A 13,988-nucleotide genomic window follows, 5' to 3' on the forward strand; every position below is an offset into this window, starting at 1 on the left:
GAGAAAAGGTGAATTGAGAAATGTAAAGGGAAAGCCATTAAAAGAGAGACCCACCTGAAATGAGGGGATACAAAACCTGTTTAATTAGCTTTTCATGAGATGTGGTACACACACACACACACACACACACACACACACACACACGGGAATATTATGCAGCCATCAAAAGGAATGAAAGCTTGCCATTTGCAATGATGTGGATGGAACTAGAGGGTATTATGCTAAGTGAAATAAGTCAGTCAGAAGATGACAGTTATCATATGATCTCACTCATATGTGGAACTTAAGAAACAAAGCAAAGGATCATATGGGAAGAGAGGAAAAGATGAGCCTGAGAGGGAGATAAACCATAAGAGATTCTTAATCATAAAAAACAAACTGAGGGTTGCTGGAGGGGGTAGGGGTGGAGGGATAGGGTAACTGGGTAATGGACATTGGGGAGGGTATGTGTTGTAATGAGCACTGGGTAATATATAAGACTGATGAATCACAGACCTGTACGCCTGAAACAAATAATACATTATATGTTAATTAATTGAATTTAAATAAAAGAACTACCACAATGATTAGGTAATAAAAAGTGTAAAATAAATATGCTTTAAATACTAAAAAAAAAAATCAGTCCTTCATGAAGCCAAAGGAAAACCTGAAGCAAGAAGAGTGAGGAGGAGCACAGAAGTCTCATATGATCACATTCCCTTATTTTCTCACTCTCATACTGCTCTGAACTGGCTTTTTCACCAGCCCCATCATCCCCAATATGAATGGTACCCCTGAAGCTGAACAGCATGGTAGCCCTTATTCCAATATGTGCTCTCTAAATGCCACTTAAAAGTAAGCAAACTCCCTTAACATTCTCAAACCCCTCCTTTATGTGTTTTGGATCCTATCGTCATACCTCCTTCATTATTCAGTTGTCAACCTCTGCTGGTTTCTAGACAGACACATGTACACACACACACAGCAAGTCTCTCTCATCTAAAAACTTTCTCAAGCTTGTATTTTCCTTCAGCTACCAACTTAATTTGTTTGATCTCAGCTAAGCTTCTTGAAAGAGTGGTCTAATTCATTGTCTCCAATTCCTCACCTCTCAGTTACTCCTCAGATCACAGTTACTAGGCTCCTGCCACCCCACTAACTGCATGGACAATAATCAGGACAAAATCCATAGGGACATTTCCAGACCTTTCTTTTATTGGGATGCTTCTCTACCCTATCTGGGCTAACCACTACTGTCTTTTGAAAACCTACCTTGGCTCTCATGATTCTCCCCTACCATGGCTCACTTCTTACCTCTCTGAATGCTTCTTCTCAGTTCTTGTTGATTTTTATGTGTATTGTAAAAGTCAGCAGATTTGAAAGTCCTGCCCTTAGCCCTCGTCACTTCTTTCTATATGCCTTCTCCCTAGATAGTTTCATAAGGAGGACTCCCCAAACCCTCAGTCCAATCAAGCCTTTTGGCTGAACTCAAGACTATCTATTAGATCACTCCTCCTCCTCAGATTTTGCATGCCCCCCAAACAAACTCATTATTTTCCTGAATCCTCTTCCATCAAACTATGAAACCAGAGCCCAGTGATTTTCATCTTTATTAGTTACACCATTATTCACTCAGTCTGTCACAACAGAAACCTGGATGTAGTTATCTAGAGTGTGGTTACCTAGATGAACATCATCAAGTTCTATCAGTTTTGTCCATTGCTCCTGCCTTCACTCAGGTCTTTATCTCTTCACCAGGACTAGTGATGCTACTGACTCCTAACTTGTCTCCCTGTCTGGAGTCTTGATCCTCAATAATGGCTTCATCCAGTGGCCAGAGTGATGAAAAGTCTTTAGAATAGTACCTGGGACATAGTAGGTACAGTAAAGTTTTGTTGAACGAACGGATGTCCAAATGCTTTCTGGGGTACCATACAAAGACTTTCCTGTTTTCTGGCCTCATCTCCTTTCCTTCAATTTAGGTTCTAGCTAGTGAGTGCAAGAGCAGATCTCACAACAGGTCTTCTGGTTTGAAGTTTGAATGCTCTTTCAATCAACTACAGCCCAGCTGCATCCCTTTCAGCCTCATTTCATGGAAGTCTTAAAAACCCTTCTGCTTAGAAGCATTTGGATGCAGTCCCAACTGGAGGCAAGAGTACAGACAATATGTTCTCCTTTTGTCACTTCCCATGAGGGAAAACTATGATGTTACACCCACAAGGGAAGGAAGGGTAGATTCTTTAGAGGTCTAAAGCATGGAAGAATTCAGATCATAATTTTTGCGTGTATTAATTCATTCATTTACTCTATGCTGGCTCCATGCCAGGCCTTGAGTGTATGATAATGGGCTCCATTGCCTTCAGGAGTATTGGGAGCTTTTGACTTATCAGGAAGAGGAAGGAGATGAGCCTGTGAAGCATGACCTTGGTGGTAGTGGGGAGAGAGCATGGAAGAATAGACAAAGAACTGCCCCAGGATGTGTCCTGGCCCACTGCAGCACCAGGGCAACGGGACGTCATAAGATGGTGGGCAAAGAGGAAATTCTGAGTTTGGAACAAAAGAGTATTACTTTAGCCACTCACTCCCTGCTCTAGCCATCCCTTAGAACAACAATTATCTCCCATATCCCTGGATACCTAGGATGTGGCCAACTCAACTTTCCTAGCAGTACCCAAGATGGGTAGCAGCATAAACTTCTTTGGGAAGATGTTATTGGTGGAACCAAGGGACAGTTTACCCAGGATTCTCCTTAGTCTCCGTTTCCCCCCATAAGCCTCTAGCTCTTCACTGGTGACTCACTTATGTGCCCCCAAATGAGGGTCTTTTAACCAGAATCTTAGAACTTCTTTGACGGTATTTGAAAAAAATATACCAGATAATTACTGCCAGCATTGTTGGTGGAGAAAGATTGGCCCCTCACACAGCTGACCTGTGAGCACTAAGACAGGCAACAGGGATCAAGGCTGCAAAACTTAGCCATCAGAGGAATATCTGTACTGTGACCCTGTGTCTTCTCCCCAGGGGTCTGAGCCAGACTCCTAGGCTGGCTTCCTCTGTGTCCCTCTCCCTCCCCCTCTCCCCTTTCTGGGCAGGGCTCTACCAGACCAAGAAGACACTGCCCCAGGGGCTCATAAGCTGAGCGAGACAGTCCAATTATCTTCAATTTATGGAGCTCAATTGGAATGAGTTCAGAAAAGAGCAACCTGAACAATTAAGGTACTGGAGGGCTCACTCAGCTTCTGGGGCAAGATAAAAGGCAGGAGGTCTGAGGCAGCAATAGTGGTTTCAGGGGGAGTGGTGACTAAGGGGAAGGGCCCACAAGAATGTCTGCCAGCAAGTGAGTGTTGAAGCAAGTGAACACCTGGGAAGGAGGGGGCGAAATGAGTGGGAACAAGGCAAGGAAGGTGAGCCCCCAGGAAGGGAAGGCAAGAGACTCAGAGCTCAGATCTAACTTTGGGGAGTCAAGTCCCCAAGTCCCCTCAGACTTTGGGGAGTCAAATCCCGTCAGATCTCGCTATATTGAGCAAGTAATAAATTCCTAGGCTTTCCTAGGTTAGGCCCTGGCTTGAGGGAATCTCAGGAAGTCCCAAGGAATAGAGCAAGCAGGAGAATGGTGCCTCTGACAGTAAAAAAAAAAAAAAAAAAAGCCTAGACCTGAAGCCTGTTGAAAGCTCAGACCCCATAAAAGGGTCATATGATGGACAAAATAATGGTTTGTTGGGCTGGTTGAGACCCAAAGTGTCCTGGGATATCTGTTCTAGCCCTGTTAAGATCCCAAAGGGATGGATACATCTAACCCAACTCAATTCTTCATTTAGCTTTTGTATCAATATTTAAGAGATAGAGGGGGCATGGCCTAGTACTGGTGGGCAGTGGGCCCTGTTCTGGACCAGGCTCTACTTTCATTAGGCTGTGTGACCTTGCACAAATCCTGTCCTTTCTCTGGGTCTGTTTCTTCCTCTGTCAAATAAGGAGAACCTTCTGGAACAGCTGAACCTCTCACCGTCTCATGAAATCTTAACCAGAACCCTATTGTATAAAGCAGTTAAAAGCAATTACTTTATTAATAGAAATGTGTTTATTAAGTTCAAATTTATGCCATTTACTTTATTATAGAGTAAACCAATGAGAATTATGGGGCTCTTTTGATCAAATCAATGGTTTGAAATGAACAGTCACAGCATTTGGTTGCTGTCTGAAATCTGCCAACATCTCCAATGTTTGCAGAACCCTTAAAGTTTCTCTGTAAAGCCCAAGGGCCCCCAGAGAACTCTGAGTGAAAGCTATTACCTCAGTTATCTCCCCATATTCCTTCCAAATCAGACTTTTTCAAAATCTAGGCTGTGTATCCCTAGAAGGTGGGCACTCTGTGTCCTTTATCTTCTGTCCCCAGTACCTTGGAACCTTAACACCTGGCCCAGGGCTTTGCATAGATTTTATAAAGCAGTCTGTTGGATTGAACTGGGGACCGTTGGCCAGGTAAAGGAGGTGCACCTTGGTTGGGAGGGTGACCTACTCAGACACAAAGGCTCTGCTCACCTCAGAGCTCCCTCCCAGATGACTGAGAGAAGCACTTTTGGAGAAGGAGGGCTTAAGTACTCGTCTTGGGTGCATCACTCCTGCCAAGCTGCTTTTCACTTCGGCAGCAATCTCTAGAAGGTTTCACTTCTGGGTGCCAAAGAGGCAGCCCAAACCAGGATTTTTTAGCAGTTAAGCAAATCCAACCTGGCCAGAGTAGTGGAGGTGGCCCGGGCAAGAAGGAGCAGAGGGAAACTGATCTGAGTACACTTGGACATGGAATGCTGACTGTGGAAATAACTTTGTGAAGCAGCTTACCAAGCAAGGGTTTGGGAACTACAGGTGCCATGTTGTTTCCCGTACAGCTATCCTTGACTGGCAGATGATTTTGGGTTGTCTCTTGAGAGACCCTGGAGTTAGTTTTGTTTGATTGTTGTTACTTTTTTCCTTTTGTATCCACTGTAGTGGAAAAAAAACCAAACTCTCCTTCCTTCCCTAGTCACATGATATCTTTCCCCAGAGACTACCCTGGTCGCCAATTTCTTGATACTATATCCTTCCACAGATTATGTTTTGCCTGTACTGTATTTACATATCCTTCCAGAGATATCTATACAAATACAAACAAATAATGTTTGTGTGTGTGTGTTTCTGTTTTCTTTCTCCCAAAGAAATAAAAGTATTCTGTACACAATGCTCTTCATGTTCTTTTTAATGACCACATAGCCTTTCATTGTATGTATAAACAAAATTTATTTAGCCCATCTTTTATTAATGACATTTGAGTTTCTTCTAATCATTTCTATTATTTGCAATGCTGCAATAACTATTCCTTTTTTAAGATTTTATTTATTTATTGGAGAGAGAGCATGAGCAGGGAAGGGGCAAAGGGAGAGGGAGAAGCAGACTCCCTGCTGAGCAGGGAGCCTGCTGCAGGACCCCAGGATCACGACCTGAGCCCAAGGCAGATGCTTAACTGACCGAGCCAACCAGGCACTCATAACTATTCTTGAACATACATAATTTGGCCAAGATGTGGGTCTATCTTACTACAGAGTTCCTGAGCCAGGTTTTAAGCTCAACCATGAGGCTACAGGACGGAACACTCTGGAGTGTTTTAGAAGCCTAACTGCCTTCTTTTATCACTTTGCTGCTTTTATTGACCTTCAAGCTCTCCATTTTGGGACATTAAGAAGAAGGTGGGCAAGAGCCTGGCAGGAGTTTAAGCCCTATTGGTTAACAATGTCCCCTTGGCCAACAATTCCTATTTGGTGACATTTAGGCAGTGGCCGAATGACAGACTGGTTTCAGACACCAGGCAGACAGTGGAAATCCATGAAACAAGCTGCGTGCAAGACAATAAATGGCAACTGACACCTAGCTTCAGTCTTATAAACCAGATGGGGAATGGTGGGGGTGGGGCTAACCAGGAGAAAGCACGTTCCATCTAAAGAGGGTAGAATCAGTTCCAGTTGGCAGTGGAGTCCAGTACTGTCAGATCTTCTGGATTATTTTTAAATGCACTTATTTATTTGAGAAAGAGAGAGAGAGCAAGAGCAGGAAGGAAGGGCAGAGGGAGAGGGAGAAGTAGGATCCTCCCTGAGCAGGGAGCCAGATCCCAGGACCCTGAGATCATGACCTGAGCTGAAAGCAGATGCTTAACTGACCAAGCCACCCAGGAGCCCCAGGTCTTTTGAATTTTTAATAAGCTAGAAATACAGATTTTATGTGAACTCGTCCCAACTTATATACTACAATGATATTAACAGTAATTGCAAACACCCATAGAGCACTTCCTGTGTAGCAGGTACTGGTCTAAGGGCTTCAGATATCCTAACCCAATATTCACTGTACCTCTATGGGCTTCAGTACTACCTTTTCTCTCCATTTTACAAATGGGCAAAGTGAGGCACAGAGAGTTTCAGTCACTTTCCCAGAGTCACGCAGAGCCAGTAGCAGGGTCAGGATGTGAACTCAGGCCATGTCCTTCATGACCATTCTCTTGTTGAACTTTTATTGAACACTTGCCCTAAGTCTCTCATTGAGGAAACCTAAGTCAAATTTAAGCACTGCACAGACCAACACTACCAAGCCAAACAAAGCGTCTCTGGAAGTCTCCAGCTGGACACCTCCCCTTTAGAGGGTATCCAGCTGTTGCTCACCTGGTCCTTCAAACCTCAACATTGATTGAGTCCCCCTGCCATTGTTGGACCCAGGCCAGGGGTCCGCATAGACCCAGAGCCTGGCAAAAGCCCTTTTCTCAGCTTTGGTTATACTGCCGGTGTTCTCAGGTGCTCTTGAGGACAGAGTGAGGGTACAGGCTGACCCTAGCTTTGGGTCCTCAACAGATCACAAAACTGCAGGTGAAAAGGTGCTGGCGCTGGTTTAGGAGTTAGAATTCTTGGCTTCCATGCTTGGCCTTTTGCTCTGCGTTTTTTTTGTTTTTTTATTTTTTGTTTTTTGGTAATGGTTATTTTGCTGGGGACGGGATGTCTTTTGGCCTTTCTTTCTTTCTTTTTTTTTTTTTAAGATTTTATTTATTTATTTGACAGAGAGAGACAGCGAGGGAGGGAACATAAGCAGGGGGAGTGGGAGAAGGAGAAGCAGGTTCTCCTGCTGAGCAGGGAGTCCGATGCTGGCTTGACCCCAGGACTCTGGGATCATGACCTGAGCCCAAGGCAGACGCTTAACTGACTGAGCAACCCAGGCACCTCTCTTTTGGCCTTTCTGATCCTGAGTTCCTTCATCTCTAAACCCAAACTAATAATTCCTACCGTTCCGGATTATTGTGAGGAGCAATACCACACTGCGTGTACATGTGCAGTAGAAATGGAAGAAGATATTCTTAGAAGTAGAGCTTGTTTGCAGGACAGGAAGCTGTCATTTCTCAGAAGAAGCTACCCTGAGATGCAGTCAGGAAAGATGAGCTGTCTCTTCTTACCCCACCCACCTCGGGGTTATGTTTTTGATCCCAAGCTCTTTCATCCACTGGGATGCTTCTAAGACCACGAACGAGACATATCTAACTCTGGGCATGGCTTCCTGGAATCCAAGGGCACAGGGCAGCCTGAAATTCACCAGGCGTGCTTTCTTTGCCAATGAATTCTGCCTTTGCCAATTTTCTTGCTTCACTTGTATGTTTTTCCATGTTAATTTATAGTTTGTGTGTTGGGCTCAGTGGGCTAAATTGAATATAGGAATAGCAAAACTTTGCTCATAAGAAGCAACCTATAGTTTGACATCTGTGCAGGCTAGGCTCAAGGGGAAAAAAAGAAAAAAAAAAACAGGCTGAAAGCAAGACTTAACATTATGGAGAAACCTGGTTTTCATGTCATCAACCACTTTGTGAAAGGATGGTGTGTCCTTGTTGAGAAAAATCCTCATGTCCCAGCAGGAGGATCACAGGGGAGTGGACAACATGAACAGAAAGAGGAACAGGAAGACTGGGTCTCAGATCTAGGGGACAGGGGAAACAAAGGGAGAGGGTGAAGGAATGAACATGGAAGTGTTCTGCTCCAGGGGAGGCAGGCACTGTGTTCCCTGCATTTCTCCAGTGTTGTGACAGTGTGCTGGTGAGTAAACACTATTCACACAGATGTCTATGCAGCCCTGTACAGAGTCCCACAGAGCCTCCCACGGTGCTCAGTTCCTGTTCTAGCTCCTTTTCTACTCAGGGCAGCCTACGGGGGGAGGCCTTTTACTCTGAATCTGAGTTGAGGCCAGGCCAAAGGAGTGAGGTCAGAGCGTGGAGGGTCTCGAAAGCCAGCTTTCAAACTTTCCAAGCAACGGGAACTATTACAGGCGGGATGCCAGGCCACTGCTCCAGGAGGCTCCTGGCTCAATGCGAGGAAGTCTGGGTTGCAAGGACAGCAGGCTGGAGGCCACTTGGGGAGTAATGAGGATGAAGGGCTCAGTTGAGGATGTAGAACATACACAGAGATAAAGGATATCTGGGTCATATGGTAGGGGAGTGGAAGGGACCCAAGGAGGAGTCCCAGAGAGCTGTGTTCTTGCACCAGGAGCCGAGAGGAAAGGCAGGGCTATTAAACATGGACAGTGAATGGGCCCTTTAATGACTGTAGCCCCATTTCATCATAGTAGCCCTGACCTCCCTTTAGTTCGAGACTGGCTGGGGCTGGCGGGCGGGGGAGGGGGCGGCTAAGGGTGGCGGCTGTGGTAGGAGCTCCGTCTCATCCCAGGGGTCAGGGAGGATCGAAGCCTGAATGGGCTATAAAGGGAGGGCGCCACCCGGCCCCAGCCGCTCCTGCACCCCTCCCTGCCCCCGGCTTCGTCTCCACTTTGGCCTGGCGCGTCGGAAAGCCGAAGACAGCCAGAGGCGTCGGCGGCAGGGGTCGGAGTCGGGGGCAGGGGCGGGGGCGGCGACGGGCCTGTACCCGGGAAGCGCGGAAGTGGGAGAAAGAGGCAGACTAGGGAGAGCAAGCTCCGCAGGCCGCGACTGACCCCCTGCGCCAGGCCGGGTTCAGTTGCTTCTCCGCCTCCCACACTCCAACCCCGCGCCTCCAGCTCGGGTAGGAGGAGCCACAGCGCCACCCAGCGGCCGGTGGCGGGGTACGGCAGTCAGGGCTCTTAAGTGGCCAGAAAGAGTGGGGGCGGCTGAGTGAATAGGGCCCCAGAGGAGGGCCTGGAGGCAAGTGAGTGTGAAGGTAGGGTACACAGGAATTGATGGGCTCTTAAGCAAGACCCTCCATTCACTTCGCTCACCAATCCATCTGGCACGTGGCACTAGATGAATCTTACTCTAGGTCAGCCGATGATACATATTCCTCTTGAAATCAAAACTCTCCCATGGCCCCCAAGGGGTCTCAGTATTAAGCCCACATTTCCTAGCTTGACTTTCAAGGTCTTCCACGTTTTTGGACCTCAGGCTGTCTTTCAAGCTTCATCTCTTGCCTATTACTCCACACATCTTACCACCTTTTACCACCCAAATGAATCACTCATGGCATTCACACCCACTGACCCCGTGGTCCTTTTTACTAAGGCACTGGGGGAACAAGGAACAGAGAGACAAGATCCTTGTTGGCTCAGAGGTTATGTGCAAATGAAGAGCAAGGCAATGAACAAGAAAGCCAATGTATAGCATTGTTATCAGCCCCAGATCGTATAAAAGGCAGGATGGCCTGAGTGGAGAAAGAAGGGACGGCCATAATTTAGAGTGGTCAGCAAAGGCATTTGTACAAAAGTGACATGGGAGCTGAGATCTGACGATCTCCGAAGGAGAGTGAAGAGGAGTCAGTCAGCCTTGCAAAATTCTGGGGGAAGAACATTTCAGACTGAGGAAGGCCAAGTACAAAGGTCTCCAGACAGGAACAAGCTCTGTATATGAGAGGAAAAGAAATGAGGTAGGGTTGCTGGAGGATGGTGAGAGGAGTGTACTGGGTGAGACTGACAACAGGTCAGGTAAGGCCCCTTGGGTTAGGATGAGGAGTTTGGATTCTATTCCTACTGAGATGGGAACCTAACGGAGGGTTTTAGCACAGGAAAGGCAAGATCTGATTTGCATTTTTCAAGGATACCTCTGGGTGGACTGTGGCAGGGGGACAAGATTGGGAAGCAGGGAGACCAGTTAGGAGGCCATTGCAGTGGCCCAGGAGAGAGTGATGGCAGAGAGAGAGAAAGAGAGAGAGGTGGTGGCCTGGTCCAGGTGGTGACAATGGAGGTAGGAGAAATGGTCAGAATCTCATAACTTAAGTGATTTCTATTCCTATTCTTCCCTCCTGACCAACCCACTAGCTTCTTGAGGGCAGATTCCCTGACTGACTGATGGTCAAATTTCCACCCTACACCCCTAAGCGGTTAGTCTAAGAGGTACTCACTGGTTAGGGAATAGATCTGTGACCCTCCACAGAGAATGTGACAACAGAGAGTGGCAGTAAGACAGAAACTAGGGCCTGGGGCAGCAGTTCTGGGTCTTCTTTCTAGTTCCTCTGATGCACTTCTCCCTTTTCCTTTCTCTGTCCCCCAGGGTCTTCTAAAACCATCTTAAAAGGAAAGGAAAGCAGGAATTATGAATCCCTCCTGTGTGCTAGGAACTTTCATATATATGACTTCACTTAAATTAATTTATTTAATGTTTAAAACATCTAATCCCATTCCTTCATTTTAGAGATAAGCAGACTGAAACTCAAAAAAAGCAAAGGGACTTGATGAAAGGCAAAGTCGTCATGGCACAAAATAGTCACAATTTTGAGTCCTAAGTAAATTCCTTCCCCCATTTCACACTCCCATTCTGTTTCTCTGTACCCATCATGCAAGTTCTTTTCATTCTCTTGTTAATTGTTAGCATTACATGGTGCATAGAAATTTGAGAGTGAAACCGCGGGCCTTGAAGAAGATTCAGGGTTTCCTGAAGTTCAGTGAAAGTGATGTCAAAGACTATCACTAACGTCATATGAAGTCCTTGATGAATGGTTCTTTGGCAGAGATAGCCTAGTTACCACTGGCAGAAGAGAACACTGACCTGGGTAATGACAGGATCAAGGTTTCAAAGCAAATGATTCAACTCTCAAAGGATTATAAAAGGTTCTTGGGATAATCGAAGAAGCTCTCTAATTTTGGAAAGACAAAACAAAACTGTATGATGGTGGGGCCAGAGGCGCTATTGTGTTCCCATGCACTTTGGTCAGGAAATTATGTTATCCCTCAAAGCTTGAGTCATTCTTTGTTCACTCTAAGAATGAGTGCACATTTACAATTATTGACACATTTCAAAAAATCAAAAATATTGTCTCCATTTTCCATCTTCTTTCTCAAGATAAAGTCCCTGTTAAACCCTTTTGCCCTTTCCCCCCACTACACTGTGAAGTGTTGGGCCCTACTTGAAGTGGGTTCACTGTAAGTGGCCTTTTTCTAGCACCACTTATCCTCAAACGACAAGGACTTCACGGAGCCGGAGCTGTGGCCTCCTCTTCATCCCCCGATTGAGAAGCCTGGCTGCACATGCGCATTCGAACTTCCTGTGGAATTTGTGAAATAATGGTGAAGCTGGGACTGCAACCTAGACTAAGTAAGTCTGAATCTCTGTTGTGGGGGGAGGAGGGCGAGCAAGAGCTTTCCAAGTGATTCTGTTGCACTATGGTGCCCCGCCCCTGCGCCTCCTTGCATATGCAGAGGCTGGAGGGGTCTGAGGCTATGTGCAGTTAGCCTGAAGGGAGAGCACCAGGGCCTGGGCCCAGGGCAAAGGGGTGGCTCAGGGGGCAGCTACAGGGCAGTGTCCAGGAGTTGAAGAGCAAAATGGGGCTGGTAGAGCTACAGACAGGCCTCATTATATTGTGCTTCACTTGATCACGCTTCGCGGAGACAGTGGGGTTGTTTTGTTTTGTTTTGCTCTTTTAACAAACAGAAATTTTGTGGCAGCCCTGACTGGAGCAAGTCTGTCGGCGCCATTTTTGCAACAGCGTTTGATCACTTCATGTCTCTATGTGACATTTTGATAGTTGTCACAAGATTTCAAGCTTTTTCGTGATTACTGTATTTGTTATGGTGATCTGTGATCAGTAACTACAACTCCCTGAAAGCTCAGAGGTTGGCTAGCGATTTTTTAGCAATAAAGTATTTTTTAATTAAGGGATGTACATTTTTTAAAAGATTTTATTTATTTATTTGTCAGAGAGAGAGAGCAAGCATAAGCAGGCAGAGCAGCAGAGGGAGAGGGAGGAGCAGGCTCCCCACTGAGCAGGGAGCCCAATGTGGGACTCCATCCCAGGACTCCAGAATCATGACCTGAGCTGAAGGCAGACGGTTAACTGACTGAGCCACCTGGACGTCCTAGTGTGTACATTTTTTTAGATGTAATGCTACTGTACACTTAATAGACTACAGCAAAGTGTAAACATAACTTTTATACACACTGGGAAATTAAAACATTCATTTGACTCACTTTATTGTGCTGGTCTGGAACTGAACAACCTGATATCTCTGAAGTGTGCCTGTACTTCCTTGGCATGGCCAAGGTGTCTTTCACTCCCTTAGTACCGTGGGTGTGTAGCCTCCTGTAGTCCCTCACCCTTCTTCCCTATGCCCATTGCCAGGAGAGCCTGGCTCTCTTTGTTGACATGTGGTGAGAGGAAAAACTTGAAAGTTAGAGTAAGTCTATCATGGTTGCCGAACACAGAACATCATGTTATCCCATGGCTCTATTGTGTGTAGGTCTTTTACTGCTGTATTCACAGCATGGAGGACAGTGCCTGACATGTATAGACTTTCCTCCATTGGTATGTTTCGATCAACAAATGACTGTGTTGAATAGAGGCAGGATGTAATAAGTACCACGAATAAGGTGCAATGCGTGCAAAGTGTTCTAGAAGTACAGATCATTCTTGGTTTGGGAGAGGGGGCGTGTGGAAGTCTTCACAGCAGAGGGGGCATTTGGGCTGGACTGTGAAAACTAGGGGAGGCAGTGATAGGTAGAGGTGGAGAGAAGGCACTCCAGGCAGAAGAAACAAAGTGGGGGCACCTGGATGGCTCAGTTAGTTAGGTGACTGCCTTTGGCTCGGGTCATGATCCCAGAGTCCCGGGATCCTGTCCTGCATCGGGATCCCCAGGGATCATCAGGGAGTCTGCTTCTACCTCTGACCCTCCCCCTTCTTGTGTTCTCCCTCTCTCTCTTGCTCTCACTCTCTCTCAAATAAAATCTTTTAAAAAAAAGAAAAGAAGAAGAAACAATGTGACCAAAGGGTAGGAGATGACAAAGCAAGGAGCTCCTTCAGTGAACAGCCAGCAGGCAAATGTAGCTGGGACTTGAGTGTGGGGTAGCCTACGGTGGAAGATCAGACTGGTGGATAGGATAAGAACATGCAGAACCGACCTCAGCCGCAGCAACATCTTCCTAGGAACATCATCAAAGGCAAGGGAAGCAAGGGCAAAAATGAACTATTGGGATTTCATCAAGATCAAAAGCTTTTGACAGTAAAGGAAACAGTTAACAAAACCAAAAGACAACTGACAGAATGGGAGAAGATATTTGCAAATGACATATCAGATAAAGGGCTAGTGTCCAAAATCTATAAAGAACTTAGCAAACTCAACACCCAAAGAACAAATAATCCAATCAAGAAATGGGCAGAGGACATGAATAGACATTTCTGCAAAGAAGACATCCAGATGGCCAACAGACACATGAAAAAGTGCTCCATATCACTCGGCATCAGGGAAATACAAATCAAAACCACAATGTGACATCACCTCACACCAGTCAGAATGGCTAAAATGAACAAGTCAGGAAATGACAGATGCTGGCGAGGATGTGGAGAAAGGGGAACCCTCCTACACTGTTGGTGGGAATGCAAGCTGGTGCAACCACTCTGGAAGAAAGCATGGAGGTTCCTCAAAATGTTGAAAGTAGAACTACTCTATGACCCAGCAATTGCACTACCGGGTATTTACCCTAAAGATACAAACGTAGTGATCCGAAGGGGCACGTGCACCCAAATGTTTATAACAGCAATGTCTACAATAGCCAAACTATGGAA

The sequence above is a fragment of the Enhydra lutris genome, unplaced genomic scaffold (assembly GCF_002288905.1).
Source record: "Enhydra lutris kenyoni isolate GAN:26980312 unplaced genomic scaffold, ASM228890v2 scaffoldscaffold81, whole genome shotgun sequence".
Lineage (NCBI taxonomy): Eukaryota > Metazoa > Chordata > Mammalia > Carnivora > Mustelidae > Enhydra > Enhydra lutris.